The 17,519-nt window shown below is 38.2% G+C and overlaps 1 long non-coding RNA gene across 1 annotated transcript; it reads left to right on the top strand.

Moving 5' to 3' along the window:
• Positions 1 to 300: 300 nt before the first annotated feature.
• Zfp931l2 (zinc finger protein 931 like 2) lies at positions 301 to 16,889 on the top strand. The gene is made up of 4 exons (XR_005502842.2): positions 301 to 454; positions 11,339 to 11,465; positions 11,798 to 11,858; positions 12,913 to 16,889. It is a non-coding gene; the product is annotated as a zinc finger protein 931 like 2 (long non-coding RNA).
• The last annotated feature ends 630 nt before the right edge of the window (positions 16,890 to 17,519 follow it).

Below are 17,519 nucleotides of genomic sequence, written 5' to 3'. Positions count from 1 at the left end.
GTCTGAGATTTCTGTCTGGGGTCTCACTCTTCTAAGTGTAGATAGAGGTCAAATCATTCCTTCCTATTTGCATGGATTAACTGCTGGGAACAAAACCAGGAACAAGAGAACAAGCGAGATTGACTGGAGGACAGACAGGTAAGCTATTGGAAGAAAAGCGGTTGTGCTGCTGAAATTCCGATCTGCAGGTATTGCAAAACATTGGCTTAGGCTGGAATCACTATGCTGTGTCTCTTTAAAACCCTCGAACCCTAAGGATAAGGCTGATGTCACTCAAAATTCACTAGCCAATCAGCACCTCGAGAGGGAGTTAGCAGTCAGCTGAGGAGGTGGCTCTTCCAGGTACAAGGTCAGCAACTTCCTTTGGGAACTCAGCCCCTCTGAGTGCTTTCTGGTGGTACATGCTGAGTCACTCTTCAGGGTGCTGTGAGAGGAGGTCAGAACGCCCGACATGGTAAGTGCAAGATCAAGTCCACAAACAGGAGGAGAAGCTGCTTAGCAAAGGATACATGTGTAATGGTTCCTCCCAGTGGCTGCAGGGAAAGTGGCAGCCAGAACTAATGCAGCCACTTGTGAGGTCCGTGGCAGTCTTTCCTTCTACCAGAGGTTGGATACTGATTTACTTTATTATGGAACCTGCATTTCTCCGAAATCGTTATGGTGGCCTCTTGTGTTGAGAAATATACTTGGCAGGATATCAACCCTGAAACGCCGGGTTTTAAACTATATTCTAAAAGTTCTGACATTCGTAGTTAACAGTTACAAGGTCCATTTGAGTTGAATTTTGGAGACTGTTAAATATCTCGTGTGTTGTGTAGTACTCTAATTATAAGCTGTGTAGTACATGAGTAGAATTGAGAATGTAATGATTTACCAACGCTTAGGCTATAATAAGTGACACTAAGTAGAATGTAGCTGAGGTAGAACTGCTTATAAACACCTCACAGGTATGGAGTATGCTAAGCAGTCCTCTTTAAGATTAGGATAGTAGTATATATGTTTGTTTAGCAGGATTTTTCAGATATTTGTCTACAAACCATAAAAAGGGGGACAAATCTTGTTTACACTCAGCGATAAGGCCCATGATGGTATCAAAGAACAGGACCCTAACAACATGCTCAAGGTGACACAAAGAACATTGAGGCCTAGTCTGCCATATGGATATGATTATCAGTTCCAAGTCAACTATGGACTTGGCTAAGGACGTGTTTTGGATACTTAGGGTTCACTTTGTGCAGCACTGTTTTATTAGACTTCTCCTTAGTTTGTACCATTGTATGAGTTACTGATTGCTTCATAAAAATTTCCACTTGGTCCTACTTATTCCCTATAAAAGACGCTACTCTTCAGAAGCTTACTTGGTATGAGACACAGCTTGTGAATGATCTAACCACCACAGCTGCTGAACATTCTACCTTCTAACTTTCCTAGCTTTGTCATCCTCTGGACCTCCAAATCAGGACTCAATAACAGGAAAAGAAACTACTATTTCAGGACTCACATGCACTTAAGAACTGATTCTGTGGATCTTTGCTATGTAAATCTATCTGCTAGCTGCCTAGGTAGGACCTGCAGTCCTTATTTAAACTGTATTTCAACAACCTGAGGCCTTTTCTGGATAGAAAATCATCCATCGCTGCATATGTGGAATCCAAAACACTGTTTTTTGCCTAGCTCCCCATTTTGCATTACACCGAACGGAGCCCATGGTATCATTAAAAAGACCTTTGCTTCTTGATATTTCAATTATATGGGAAGTGATTTCTTTCTGGTATATATTAGCTCTGAGAGAGCTGCATCTTCTGCTCTTTATAGAAATGATTCTCAGACAATGTAGTCTTAGACTAGCCTCAGACTCAGGTAGCCTTGATCTTGGTCAATTGCTCCCCAAGACCTTGCATTCTTTTGCTGGAAATGCCTAAATTCTTGAGTTAAAGGAATGAAGCAAAATGGTGTTTTATACTTGCTCATTTGAGTCATATAATGAACAGTCCATTTCTTCTACCTCCACATGAGAACCAGGGGAATTGTGTACTCTGTTAACTGTCAGATGAAAAAGGACGGGAAATAGCTAGATCAACGACCAAAGTTGAAGGGAGTCTACTATAGCAGTCGCCGTTCTGGAGAAGTATCTGATTCAGGCAGGGTGAAAAATTTGTAATTTCACATCACATACTAAATAATACATGTAATTTAAAAAGTAGATTGCTGGATATTTAATTTTGGAAGATCAGCTTGAAACAGTGCATGATAAATTCCTATTTTAGGACCTGTAATATACAGATATGTGGAATCTTTGTTTACAAACTTAAATCATCCCCAAATTGTATAGCAGATGCCACCGTCTGTAGCTTGTTGTGTCATGATATAGATCTCATCAGTTAACATTTCACATACAGACAAGGATAAAAACTATCTTATTAATGCCATTCCTTCTATGTTTTTCAAAGTCACTTGTGTTCACCTTTGTATGAAGTCAATTTTGATTATTGCTTTATAATTTTCATTATTTATCCACAGATGCTATATTCCAGTTCTTGTTTCCCAAGAATTAAGAATTTCATTCTTTCTTCCAAAGGGAATTTATATCTTCCTTTTTCGAGCAACATCGTTGTAGCTCAGGCTTTCTTGATGTCATACAGTTATGATTGATTTGAATACCTAATCAAGCCTCTACTGACCAGTGGTCAGAACACTGTCCTAAACTCTTTTCATGCTGTTGTTTATCTTGTCATTAAGGAGAAAAAGAACACATGAATGAGTGTTGCCTAACCTCCTTGTTTTAGGGATTTGAGAACTACAAATTATGAGGAACCTGTGTTGTTAAGAATGTACTTCTCTGACAACTTTGGAGCTGGTATAATCACAGCCCAAAAAAGGAGGAGGAATAAAGAAGGCGAGGCATTTCTGCTTTGGAACTTGTTCTCATTAACCATGAGTAGGCAAGTGATTTTAGACAATCAGTAAATTTCCAGACTGGTCATCTTGGGGCGCTTTCCAGATCAGAGCAAAGGTGAACTTAAAAACGAAACTGAACTTAAATGTATGAACTAAATTTCTGTATTTCCACTAGTTCGAAAAAAAGAAGATCTAGACAAAGTGTGGATGTGCCTAACCAGGAAAGTTATTATTCCTCTTTGAAAATACAAAATGTTAGAGAAAAGATATAATACTTGGTGTGCTCTAGTTCACACATCAGTCCTTGAAAAATATCGGACCATACAGTGTGTTTTGAATTTGACAAATAGTATTTGAGAATATAATTAATTCATTTCGTTCTTCTTTTCCATAGTGTTAAGTCTGAATTCCTGGGACAAATGGCTTGGGAGCCCTATTTATCAAGTCAATGCAAACCTGACCTTCTGATTCTCTAATCAGAACTCACTCCCTAACTGTCACAGAATAGTGCTGGCATACCTCCTCCTTTACCCCAAGGGTTAGGATGCAATTCTCCCAGATTCAATTCCTTATGTAATCCAAATATTTGGTAACTGATCTTTCTCTTTTATCATTATCATTCTGACCACTTCCTTGGTGTGGCTCTTGTCTCTTCCCTGCTTCCTGTCTCAACAAGTTTTAAGGTCATGATTATTCTTGGCTGTCACAGATAAGGCTGCACAATATGCATTTTGATCATCCTTCTGATTTTCATGTGTTCTATGCGTCTATGATAGTTCGAGAATTTGGGCTAGTAACCACTTATCAGTGAGTGCATACCATGTGTTTTTCTGTGATTGGGTTACCTCACTCAGGGTGATATTTTCCAGTGCCATCCATTTGCCTACGAATCTCATAAAGTCATTGTTTTTGATAGCTGAGTAATATTCCATTGTGTAGATGGACCACATTTTTGTATCCATTCTTCTCTTCAAGGGCATCTGGGCCCTTTCCAGCTTCTGACTAATATAAATAAGGTTGCTATGAACATAGTGGAGCATGTTTCTTTGTTATATGTTAGGGCATTTTTTTGGGTATATGCCCAAGAGAGGTATAGCTGGGTCCTCAGGTAGTGCAGTGTCCAATTTTCTGAGATACCTCCAGACTGATTTCCAGAGTGGTTGTACCAGTCTTCAGTCCCACCATCAATGGAGGAGTGTTCCTCTTTCCCCAAATCCTCGCCAACATCTGCTGTCTCTGGAGTTTTTCATCTTAGCCATTCTGACAGGTTCAAGGTGGAATCTTAAGGTTGTTTTGATTGGCATTTCCCTTATGACTAAAGCTGTTGAACATTTCTTTAGGTGCTTCTCAGCCATTCTCCATTCCTCAACTGTGAATTCTTTGTTTAGCTCTGAACCCCATTATTAATAGGTTATTTGTCTCCCTGCAGTTTAACTTCATGAGTTAATGTAGGATTGAGGATTGGTAAAGATCTTTTCCCAATCTGTTGATTGCTGTTTTGTCCTAACAGCAGTGTCCTTTGCATTACAGAAGTTTTACAGTTTTATGCGATCCCATTTGTCAATTCTTGATCTAAGAGCATAAGCCTTTGGTGTTTTGTTCAGGAAATTTCCTCCAGTGCCCATGTGTTCGAGACTCTTCCCCACTTTTTCTTCTATTAGTTTGAGTGTATCTGGCTTGCTGTGGAGGTCCTTGATGGACTTGGACTTAAGTTTTCTACAGGGTGAGAAAAATGGATCAATCTGCATTCTTCTACAGGCTGACCTCCAGTTGAACCAGCACTGTGTGCTGAAAAGGCTATCTTTTTTTCCATTGGATTGTTTTGGCTCCGTTATCAAAAATCAAATGACCAAGGTGTGGGGGCTCCTTTCTGTGTCTTCAGTTCTATTCTACTGGTCTATCTGCCTGTCTCTTTACCAATACCATACAGTTTTTATCACTACTGATCTGTAATACTGCTTGAGTTCAGGGATAGTGATTCCCCCAGAAGTCCTTTTATTGTTGAGGATAGTTTTAGGTGTCCTGGGTTTATTCTTATTCCAGATGAATTTACAAATTGTTATGTCTAACTCTCTGAAGAATTGCATTGGAATTTTGATGGGAATTGCATTGAATCTGTAGATCGCTTTTGGTAAAATGGCCACGTTTACTATATTTATCCTGCCAATCCATGAGCATAGGAGATCTTTCCATCTTCTGAGATCTTCTTCAATTTCTTTAGAGGTTTGAAGTTCTTATCATACAGATCTTTCACCTGCTTGGTTAAAGTCACATCGAGGCATCTTATATTATTTGTTACTATTATGAAAGGTGTCTTTTTCCCTAATTTCTTTCTCACCTTGTTTCTCTTTTGTGTAGAGGAAGGCTTCTGATTTATTTGAGTAAATTTTGTACCCAGCCATTTTGCTGGAGGTGTTTATCAGTTTTAGTAGTTCTCTGGAGGAACTTTGGGATCACTCAAATAGTGACATTTTAACTTCTTCCTTTCCAATCTGTATCACATTGATCTCCTTTCGCTGTCTAATTGCTCTGGCTAGGACTTCAAGAACTATATTGAATAAGTAGGAACAGCGTGGGCAGCCTTGTCTAGTCCCTGATTTTAGTGGGATTGCTTCAAGTTTCTCTCCATTTACTTTAATGTTAGCTACCACTTTGCTTTTTATAGCTTTCACTATGTTTCTATACTTGCCTAAAATTCCTTTTCTTTCCTGGACTTTTATCATGAAGGGTTGTCGAATTTTGTCAACTGTTTTCTCAGCATCTGATAAAATGATCATGTAATTTTTATCTTTAAGTTTGTTTATATAATGGACTACATTGATGGTTTTCCGTATATTAAACCATCCCTGGATATCTGGCATGAAGCCTACTTGATCATGATGGATGAGTGTTTTCATGTCCTCTTGGATTCTGTTTGCCAGAATTTCATTGAGTATTTTTGCGTCAATATTCATAACAGAAATCGGTCTGAAGTTCTCTTTCCTTTTTGTCTTTGTGTGGTTTAGGTATAAGAGTAATTGTGCCTTCATACAAGGAATTTGGTAGCACTTCGTCTATTTCAATTTTGGGGAGTAGTTGGATAGTATTGGTATGAGGTCTTCTAGGAAGGTCTGATAGAATTCTGCACTGAACCCATCTGGACCTGGGCTTTTTTTTCATTGGGAGACTTTAATGACTGCTTCTAATTCTTTAGCAGTTAATGGGTTGTTTAAATGGTTTATTGGTTCCTGATTTAGCTTCGTTTCCTGATATCTGTCTAGGAAATTGTCCAGATTTTCCAGTTTTGTTGAATATAGGCTTTTGTAGTAGGATCTGATGATTTTTTGAATTTCCTCTGATTCTGTTGTTATGTCTCCCTTTTCGTTTCTGATTTTGTAAATTTGGACACACTCTCTCTCTTCTCTGGTTAGTCTTGCTATGGGTTTATCTATCTTGTTGATTTTCTCAAAGAACCAGGTTTTGGTTCTGTTGCTTCTTTGTATAGTCCTTTTTGTTTCTACTTTGTTGATTTCAGCTCTGAGTTTGATTATTTCCTGCCTTCTACTCCTCCTGGGTGTATTTGCTTCTTTTTCTTCTAGAGCTTTTCGATGTGCGGTCAAGCTGCTGACATATGCTCTCTCCTCTTTCTTTCTGCAGGCACTCAGAGCTATGAGTTTTTCTCTTAGCACAGCTTTCATTGTGTCCTATATATAAGTTTGGGTATGTTGTACCTTCATGTTCATTAAATTCTAAGAAATCTATAATTTCTTTCTTTATTTCTTCCTTGACCAGGTTATCATTGAGTAGAGCCTTGTTCAACTTCCCTGTATATGGGGAGTTCTTTCCCTGTTGTTATTGAAGAACAGCTTTAGCTGTGGTGTTCTAATAGGACATGTGGGATTATTTCTACCTTTCTGTATTTGTTGAGGCCTGTTTTGTGCCTGATTATACAGTCAGTTTTGGAGAAAGTAGCATGAGGCGGTGAGAAGGAGGTATATCTTTTTGTTTAGGATAGAATGTTGTATAAATGTCTGTTTAAGTCGATTTGGTTCATGACTTCTTTTAGTCTACTATGTCTCTGTTTAATTTCTTTTTCCATGATCTATCCATTGGTGAGAGTGGGGTGTTGAAATCTCCTAATATTCTTGTGTGAGGTGCAAGTTGTGCTTTCAGCTTTGGTAAGGTTTCTTTTATGTATATAGCTGCCCTTGTATTTGGAGCATAGATATTTAGGACTGAGAGTTCATCATGGGGGATTTTTCCTTTGGTGAATATGAAGTGTCCTTCCTTATCTTTTTTGATGATTTTCGCTTGAAAATTGAAAATCTCAATGTGGTAAGGTTTTTGGTCTAGAAAGCAATAGGACAGCCTCAGCTCTGGAAGCAGATGCAGACCAAATGGAAACTGGAAGGCGGTATCATACTGTATCATGTACACATGTATTGTATCTTTTAGGATGTCCTGACCTATCATGATGTGCATGTGAACTTCACTCAGGAAGAGTGGGCATTGCTGAATCCTTCTCAGAAGAGTCTCTACCAATGTGTAATGCTGGAGACCTGTAGGAATCTCAGCACTCTAGGTAATTCAATGAATTTATCATTCACTTTGCAAAACATAGGCACAGCTGGTTTTGTTTAATACTTGATATATTTTTTTTTCGGAGCTAGGTAACAAACCCAGGGCCTTGTGCTTCCTTACCTTTTTTGATGACTTTTTCTTGAAAATTGATTTCATTCGATATTAGAATGGCTACTTCAGCTTGCTTCTTCAGACCATTTCCTTGGAAAGTTGTTTTCCAGACTTTCACACTGAGGTAGTATCTGTCTTTGTTTCTGAGGTGTGTTTCCTGTAGGCAGCAAAGTGCTGGATCCTCATTACATATCCAGTTTCTTAGTCTGTGTCTTTTTATTGGGGAATTGAGTCCATTGATGTTGAGAGATATTAAGGAGTAGTGATTGTTGCTTCCTGATATATTCATATTTGGATGTGAGATTATGTTCGTGTACTTGTCTTCTCTTTTTTCTGTTGCAAGACAATTAGTTTCTTGCTTTTTCTAGGGTGTAGCTTGCCTCCTTTATGTTGGGCTTTACCATTTATTATCCTTTGTATGGCTCGATTTGTAAAAAGATATTGTGTGAATTTGATTTTCTCATGTAATATCTTGGTTTCTCCATCCATGTTAATTGAGAGTTTTGCTGGGTACAGTAACCTGGACTGGCACTTGTGTTCTGTTATTGTCTGTATGACATCTTTCCAGGATCTTCTGGGTTTCATAGTCTCTGGTAGAAGTCTGGTGTAATTCTGATAGGTCTGCCTTTTTACATTACTTGACCTGTTTCCCTTACAGCTTTTAATATTCTTTCTTTGTTTTGTGCATTTGGTGTTAATGACTGTAATGTAACAGGAGGAGATTCTTTTCTGGTCCAAACTGTTTGGAGTTCTGTAGGCTTCTTTTATGTTTATGGGCATCTCTTTCTTTAGGTTAGTGAAGTTTTCTTCTGTGATTTTGTTCAAGATATTTGGTTCTTTGAGCTGGGAGTCTTCACTCTCTTCTATACCTTTTATCTATAGGTTTGATCTTCTCATTGTGTGCTGGATTTCCAGTATATTTTGGGCAAGTAGTTTTTTCCCTTTTACATTATCTCTCACTGTTCTGTCAATGATTTCTATGGAATCTTCTGCTCCTAAAATGCTCTCTTCTTTCTCTTGTTTTCTGTTTTATGCTTGTATCTACAGCTCCTTGTCTCTTTCTTTTTTTTATATATCCAGGGTTGTATCCCTTTGTGCTTTCTACATTTTTTTTCTATTTCCATTTTCAATTCCTTCACCTGTTTGATTGTGTTTTCCTGTAATTCTTTCATGGATTTTTGTTTTTCCTCTCTAAGGGCTTCAACTTGTTTATTTGTGTTTTCCTGCATTTCTCTAAGGCAGTTCTTTATGTCTTTCTTGAAGTCCTCCATCATCGTGATCAAATGTGATTTTAAATCTAGATCGTGCTTTTCTGGTGTGTTTGGATATCCAGTGTTTTCTTTGGTGGGAGGATTGGGCTCCCATGATGCCATGTATTCTTGATTCCTCTTGTTTGGGTTCCTTCAGTTACCTGTCAACATCCAGTTGTCTCTGGTATTAAGTTGTTCTGCTATTTCTGAGAGAGACTTGACCCGTCCTATAGGCCTGTGTGTCAAGAGTCCTGTTTTCCTGTTTTCTTTCAGCCAGTGATGGTAACAGAGTGTTCTGCTTTGAGGAGTGTAGTCTTTCCTGTAAACTGGCTTTCAGCTGTTCCTGTGGGCGTGTGTCATGAGTCCACCAGGCAGGTTCCTTGGAACAGAAAAGTTGTTCTTACCTCTAGTCTTGGGTCTGAAGTGTTCCTCGGGGCTGTGTTTGAACTCTCAGTGAGGGCATCAGTCAACAGGGCCTCCTCCTCCTCCTCCAGGATCTCTGTGCACAGGGCAACCAGATGGAACTAAGCAAATTCCTCTAGAGTCAGAAATGTGGGCAGAGAGTAGTCTCCTCCGGTTTCCCAGGTGTGTCTGCCCCTCTGAAGCTATAGCTCTCCCTCCCACAGGATTTGGGCACAGGGAGCTGCTTGACCGGGTGTTTTCAGATCAGGACACAGTCTGGACTGCAGTTTACAGCAGCTTGATTGTGCCTATCTTCCTGTTCCCAGAGGCCCTATACAGTTTCCTCTTAGACCAGGGATGTGGGCAATGGTAGGGAGAGTTGGCAGTCTCTCCTGCCTTGCAGTCTCAGGAGTGCCCACAAGTCTGTGTGATGAACTATCTTTCCTATGTCGTTTTGTGAGTTCTTGAATTTCTGAATGTGCTACATTCAGTTTTGTTTGACTAATTTTGTCATGTTTAGAAATTAGTAGAAAAGGGGTAATAGGGTTCCTTCAGAAGTAGTTCATTTGAATCCTTTTACCTTTCTATTACCTCTAGCCAATGGAATGATTCACAGAAATTCAATTCTTACTTACAAAAGGAGCTTCTGAGATGCAAATTTCTCATGTGCTCATACTGCTGGGTCTGTAAATAGTACAAATTCCACATCTTGTAACATAATCCATATAGCAGGAAGCAGACATTAAATAATGTGTGTGATGCGAGGAAATTTTATTATCGTCCAGTCTATTTTGAATCTGTGGGCTTCTTTTATGTTCATGGGCATCTCTTTCATTAAGTTAGGGAAGTTTACTTCACAAAAAATTTGAAGATATTTGCTTTTTAAGTTTGACATCTTTATTATCCTCTATATCTACTAACCTTAAGTTTGCTCTTCTCACAACATTGTTCTGTTCTGGATTTCCTGGAAGTTTTGACTAAGAAGTTTTTTGGGTTTTTTTTTTTGCATTCTCTTTAACTGTTGTGTCAATGTTTTCTATGGTGTCTTCTGCCCCTGAGATTCTTTCTCAAACCCTTATATTTTATTGGTGATGCTTACGTATTACTCCTGATCTTTTGCCTATGTTTCCTATCTTCATGTTTGTCTCTCCTTGTGGCTTCCTTATTTTTCCTATTAACAATTTTAGATCCTAGATGTCTCTGTTTAGTTTCTTCCACTCTTTTGTAGTTTTTTAATGTAAATCTTTAGGGGATTTTATTGTTTCCTCCCTAAGGCAACTACTTATTTACATGTGTTCTGTAATGCTGTAAAGGAGGTAATTATGTCCTGCTTAAAATCCTCTATCATGACCATGAGATGTGATTTTCAATCCAAATCTTGCTTTGCTGGTATGTTGATATACCCATTGCTTGTTGTGGTGAGAGAACTGCGTTGTGATGATGACAATTAGTGTTGATTTCTGATGCTTCGCTTCATATGCTTGCCTACTGCCATCCAGTTATTGCTAATGTTAGTTGATCTTGCTGTTTCTGACAATAGCTTGTTCCTCCTGCAGACTCATATGCCTCTGATCCTAGGAATGAGAATGCTCCTGGGAGACCAGTACTCTCTGGCCTTGTTTTGGGTCTGGAGGGCTATGACACACCCTTAGCACTGGGCACAGATAGAGATCAAGTGTGTCCTCTCCCAGGCCTCCCCACCACTCCATTGCCAAGATTGTTCCAAGCTTATCTCTCCTTTAACAACTGTGGAGCAAATGTGTGTTCCACCCCGAGTGATTGGCAATGAGAGCACTCCTAAGAGACCACCTCCGTGTGGTGAGGATTTTGGTCTATAGAGCAATAGGACAGGCTCAGCTCTGGGACCAGATGCAGACCATAAGAGTACCATCCCAGGTTGCTCTATAGATCCTGGGCCTTGGGAGGTCCAGGTATTTCTCCCTTTGGACAGTCAGTGGAGAGAAAGTGGGGTTAGCAGTGAGAGTGCTCCTGATAGACCACCCCTGAAGACCAGTTTTGAATATGCAGTTCTTTGGGACAGCTCCAGCTGTGGGCACAAATGGAGACTGGAAGGTGGTATCATGCTGTATCATGTACACATGTATTGTATCTTTTAGGATGTACTGACCAATGATGATGTGCATGTGAACTTCACTCAGGAAGAGTGGGCATTGCTGAATCCTTCTCAGAAGAGTCTTTACCACGGTGTAATGCTGGAGACCGATAGGAATCTCAGCGCTATAGGTAATTCAAGAGAATTTATCATTCACTTTGTAAAATATAGGCACAGCTGGTTTTGTTTAATATTTGATCTGTTTTTTTTGTTTGTTTGTTTGGTTTTTTGTTTGTTTGTTTGTTTTTGAGAGCTGGGGACCGAACCCAGGGCCTTGCGCTTGATAGACAAGCGCTCTACAACTGAGCTAAATCCCTAACCCTGATTTTTTTTTTATTTCACTTAAAAATGAGGAAGAATGAAGTGAGTAAATCAGTTATGGTTCTAAAGTTCACTACAGATAGTAATTTAAATGTTGCCTAATTCCAATAATTTAACATAATTTCTCTGATACTATTTTTAGGCTACATTTGAGAAGACAATACTACTGAAGGATACTGTAAAAGTTCTAGAAGACATGGAAGGTAATTGTCACATGAAAGATGATAAGATAATACCTCCCAAGAAAGTTTCATATGTGTAGCAAGTTTTAAAGAAAAGCAACTGGGTAAAATACACACTGCATCAAATATTGATTAGGTCATCATTATATGTCTACACCCTTTTAATAAGCAAATAGTCCATAGTAAATTGTGGTGAACCTTATTCTGTAACAGCATGGCTAAATTTAATGATATGGACAGTTTTAGTGATTCAAGAATGGTTTTGTGGAGAAACCTTAAACCCTGTACCACATCTCTCTGAGGAAAACAAATTGAAATTTTGTAAATGTAATATAGAAATTTATTTTGTTATGTGTTGAATGTAGTGCATTATTCTTCTTTTGCTATGGATGTCATATGTCCCTATGAATGCAAGCCAGGAGAGCATAGTGATACTGAAAGAAGCAACATACCTCTCTCTTTTCCAGAACAATTAGAAGATGTACAGTAGATACCACTTTGAGGAGAGTTTCTTAATGTGGGAAAAGTTGATAAATATTTAGTTTTTGACTATGATTGGTGACATTTACACATTCAAAGTGCTGAATCACATCATGAGATTAGGGTTATAGAAATATTCCTCTTTGTATTGGCTCATGTTGCAAATGTAGTATTCCTCAAAGATAGCAAAATTTATGTTCACAGCCAGACTACAAACGCTCTGAGTTCATAGAGTTTTCTTCAAATATGTTAACAATCTTAGTAGAAAAATTATAGAATAAATATGAGTCCTGTAACCAATTCTCTTCCTATTCCATGTGTCTTCAACCGTTCAAGACATATAAGGCAACACCTTTGAATATAAACAGACTGATATTATGTTAAGATCATTTTGCTCCTTACACTTAAACAAAATTTGAAATGAATTCATAGATATAAAAAGATTCATGAGGGGGTTGTGGATTTAGCTCATAGGTAGAGCGCTTGCCTAGTGAGCACAAGGCCCTGAGTTCAGTCCCCAGCTCCGAAAAAAAAAAAAGATTCATGAATATAATCAATGTGAGAAAAAATTTACATGTGTCAATTGTATTTGCAGGTATGAAAGAAGTTTTCCTGGAAAGCAGACTTTTGATTTTATTCAGTATGGTAATGGCTTTGCAGTTCAGAGTCATACCCAAAGGCATAATGGAGAGAAGCCCTATGAAGGTAACCTATGTGGTAAAGCTTTTGTACAGAGTAATAATCTCAAAAGACATAAAAGGACACATAATGGAGAAGAACCTGCTGAATGTAACCAATGTTGTAAAGACTTTGTAAGAAGCAGTGCTCTCCAAAATCATAAAGGAACACATGCAGGAGAGAAACTCTGTGAATGTAATCAATGTGGTAAAGCCTTTGCACGCAGCAGTACTCTCCAAATACATATAAGAACTCATACAAGAGACAAACCCTATGAATGTAACCAATGTTGCAAAGCCTTTGCACGAAGAAATAATCTTCAAATACATATAAGAACTCATACAGGAGACAAACCCTATGAATGTAACCAATGTGGCAAAGCCTTGGCAGACAGCAGTACTCTCTAAAAACATAAAAGAACACACACAGGAGAGAAACCTTATGAATGTACTCAATGTTGTAAAGCATTTACAGACAGCAGCACTCTTCAAAATCATAAAAGAACACACAGAGCAGAGAAACCCTAAGAATGTAATCAATGTTGTAAAGCCTTTGCAGGAAGCAGTAATCTCCAAACCCATATAAGAACACATACAGGAGAGAAACCATATGAACGTAACCAATGTGGCAAAGCCTTTGCACAAAGGAGTAATCTCAAAAGACATTAAAGAACATATAATTGAGAAAAACCTTATATATTAACCAATGTTGTAAACCCTTTGTAAAAAGTGGTGATCACCAAAAATATAAAAGAATGCATACAGGAGAGAAACCCTATGAATGTAACCAATATGGGAAAGCCTTTGCAGGAAGTAGTAATCTCTAAGAATAAAAACGAAGACATACTGGAGAGAAACCCTGTGAATGGAACAAATATGCTACAGCCTTTGCACAAAAAGAGTCATCTACAAAGACAACAGAAACCATGCAGGAATGAAACCCTTTAACTGTAACCAATGTGCCAGAGCTTTTTCACAAAGCAGTGGTCTCTAAAATCTTAAAAGTACACATACAGGAGAGAAACTTTTTTGAACGCATCCAGTGTGGTTTTATAACATTCTCACAAAGCAGTGACCTCCAAATACATAAACAATCACGGCAGAGAAACCCAATGAATGTCTTAAATGTTCCTAAGCCTTAGACATCCCAAGCATCTTCAATTGTATAACTGAATATGTACTAGAGAAAAATGCTTGGACTGTAACTACTGTGGTAAAATCTTTCCCAAAACAGTCATTTCCTAGCCCATAACATAATTCACCATGCATAGGAACCCTATGAATGTAAGAAATGTGGCATGCCTTTTGCAAATCATAGTACTTTGCAAGTAAATAAAAGAAGACATACTCAATAGAAACCCAATAATATAATCAGTGTTATTATGCCTCTCTGTTTGAATGAGCAATCATCGTTCAAATACATAAAAGAAGACAAACAAGAGGGACACCCTATGAATGTAAGCAAAGTGGTAACACCTTCGCATATCAGTCATATTCAAAGGCAAAAAATAAATCATAATTTAGAAAAATGCTTTGAGTGTATTTAATGAAACCTTGTGAGTGCATTTAGCCTGGTAAAACAATCATGTATTTCTATAGATTTCACCAACATGAAACGATCCGTATCAGATAGTAACTATGTGAATAGATTTAATATGGGGAGGTCTTTTCAATTCTCACATATCATCATCAGGGCAAAAAAAAAAAGCTATGAAGGCATTGAATATGCTAAAGCCTTTGCACATTTCTAAAGTCTTTATCATCATGAAAATAATCATGCTGTAAAGATATGAGTGTAAACAATGTGGAAAAGCCTTTGTGCAATAGGGTTCTCTCAAATACAACACAACTCAAACACAGGTGATGAAAATGGCAGGGATTTATTGTAATAATGCTGCTCCTGGATCATGGACAGAAAATGAACTCAAAGGGGTAGATGCTTATGTAGATTAAATGTCAACTGTTTTAGGATGTGGGTGTTACAGTTTAGTCAATGATATTCGTTTGTTATTTGATATTAGAGTACTCGTGTTGTGTTTTGAGGAGCACAAGATAAATAGCCGGGGCATTATTAGAGACCGTCATTATGTTTTCAAAAACAAAAGATGAGTAAAGGAAGGTGGCCACCAAAGGGAAGTCCACAACTCCTGTCTGCTTCGGAACGTGAACTTAGTTTCACCAGATGATTAAAGGAGGTTGACTAAAAAAGTGGGGTATTCTTGGGGCTCGGGCTTGTTTCTTTGTTGCTTCTTCCCAATTGGTGTGGATTGGTTGTAATGTCCTCTAGTGCTAAATTGGTTCCCAAATTACATGAGAATCCTGCATTTGAGACCTGAGACTCCCTATCCCCAGCATGTTCTTATTGGTGGAATTATAAGGTGCCAATGTCTAGGCAACGACAGAGGGATCACTTTTGAATTCAAGAGCAAGGAGGATCACCAAACCAGGAAACGAATTGGATGCAGGCTTGAGAGCTGAGAAAGACAGAGTACCCTCCATGTAAGTGCCAGGGAGGAGGAGCCTCAGCGGTGTTGCCCCAAGTCGGTTTTGAGTAGCAAAGATGTGATAAAGATTTTACTAAGCAATCAATCAGAACTGTCACAGAGGGGTATGTTAGCAATGTGCAAGTTTGGGAGTGGCCCAGGCAATGAGATGATTTATGCATATTAAATACAGATCTGTGTGTGCATGTGTCCTTGTGGGCTTGGTTTGTATGTGCGTGTGTATGTGTGTGTGTGTGTGTGTGTGTGTGTGTGTATCCTTCATTTGAAAATCCATACCATTGATTGTTGTGGATATGTACATATTTTTTAATGTTCTGTGGTTCTTCAGGTACCAAATACTTCAAGAATGTCATCCAAGGAGATTATCTAAAGATGCTAGATAATGTAAAAGAAATAAGATGAATTTTTAATAAAATATTTTGTGTGTGTTTGTGTGTGTGTGTGTGTGTGTGTGTGTGTTTTTACTGTGATGTGGGTTATTAAGGCATGTAAGATGTTGAGACTGAGAGACAAAATTTTAGATCCTCTTTATACAGTGTTCGAACTTACGTTGTGAGTATTACACACTGTAGACATTTCCTATTGCAAATAATAGAAAAACAACTGAGGGATTTGAATGTTCATCCATATTATGGCAGATGTGCTTACTGATACTATGTTCTCTGTATAAATCTTGCATTCCTTACTTCTTCAATTCTCTAATGAAATCTGGCTGTTTCACCTCACATGTCTTGAAAATATGGGTTTGGTGAACCTGGTGTTCAGTTCTTCTGTAAGTGGAATTATGGGCTTCCTTGTTAATTCTTTTATTGGTTACCCTAAGGCTGTCACCATACCATTTTGTTTGTTTGTTTTTTCTTTTTTCATTTTTTTCAGAACTGGGGACTGAACCCAGGGCCTTGTGCTTGCTAGGCCAGTGCTCTAACACTGAGCTAAATCCCCAACCCCTACCATCCCATTTTGTATAGGGTGTGATCTTCTCACATTCCCCCAATCATGCACAAGTGCTTTGGTTTGTTCAAAGCCCAGAAGACTTGTTAGTTTGTCTCAACTACCATAGAAATGAAGAGGATGTGATGGATCCTTATAATTGTCAACTTGGCACAATCTGGCATCACAGGAAGGAAAGTCTCAAGCAGGGATCATTTGAATCAGGTTAGCATGTGACTATATCTTTGGGATATTGTCATAATTGTATTTCTTGAGGTGAATACACTCACTAAGGTGAGTGCTTCCATTTCCTAGGGACGCGCCCTGGTTGTGAAAGATTTCAGAAAGAGAACTGTTCATTAGCCCACATAATTTAAGCAATCTCTCTCTTGTCTTTGGATAGCTGTGTACTCTTGTATCAAGCTCCTGAACCTGTGACATCATCCAATAATTGGATATAGCCAGGAACTGTGATCTTAAATTATATTTTCTTTTCTAAGTTGCTATTGTTACTATATTTTATTTTAACAATAACAATGAGCCTTAGAAACAAATTTAAACAATTCGTTTCTACTTCAAGGATTTTTTAAAAATGAAACTTAAAGAGAATGTCGCTTGGATCGGGTAGTCCACAGAATACCAAGTTTATGTTTTTAGAGACATGTATTCCTGTCTCCTGGGATTAAAAGTTTTTTCTAAATGGCTGGAGCTAATTTAGTTTGGTGGAATCTTGGCACAAGATCATTACTTCCTTTATTAAATTTAATAACCTTGAACCCAGGATTCAGCTCCATTTCACTGGATAACTTTAATATTCTAATCACATATGTTGTACTTTTCATCTCTCAACTTCCCTTTTCTCATTAAAGTGCTCTACATGAGACTTAACCAAAAAACAAAGTCTATTATGGATATTTCTGAGACTTCCTTTGTCAAGACAATTAATCTGAGTGTTTTCCCCTTAGCCTCAGGCAGACTCTTCAGACAAGGCATAAAGTAGTGACATTCTACAACAAAATACCACATAAGCAGTCTATACAGCACATACTGAAATCCTTCCCCTTTCAACCTTCTTGGGCCAATCCTGCACA

Source organism: Rattus norvegicus, chromosome 3 (assembly GCF_036323735.1).
Source record: "Rattus norvegicus strain BN/NHsdMcwi chromosome 3, GRCr8, whole genome shotgun sequence".
Taxonomy (NCBI): Eukaryota; Metazoa; Chordata; class Mammalia; order Rodentia; family Muridae; genus Rattus; species Rattus norvegicus.
Note: the sequence above shows the minus strand (reverse complement) of the source record. Positions and strands in the feature narration are given on the sequence as shown.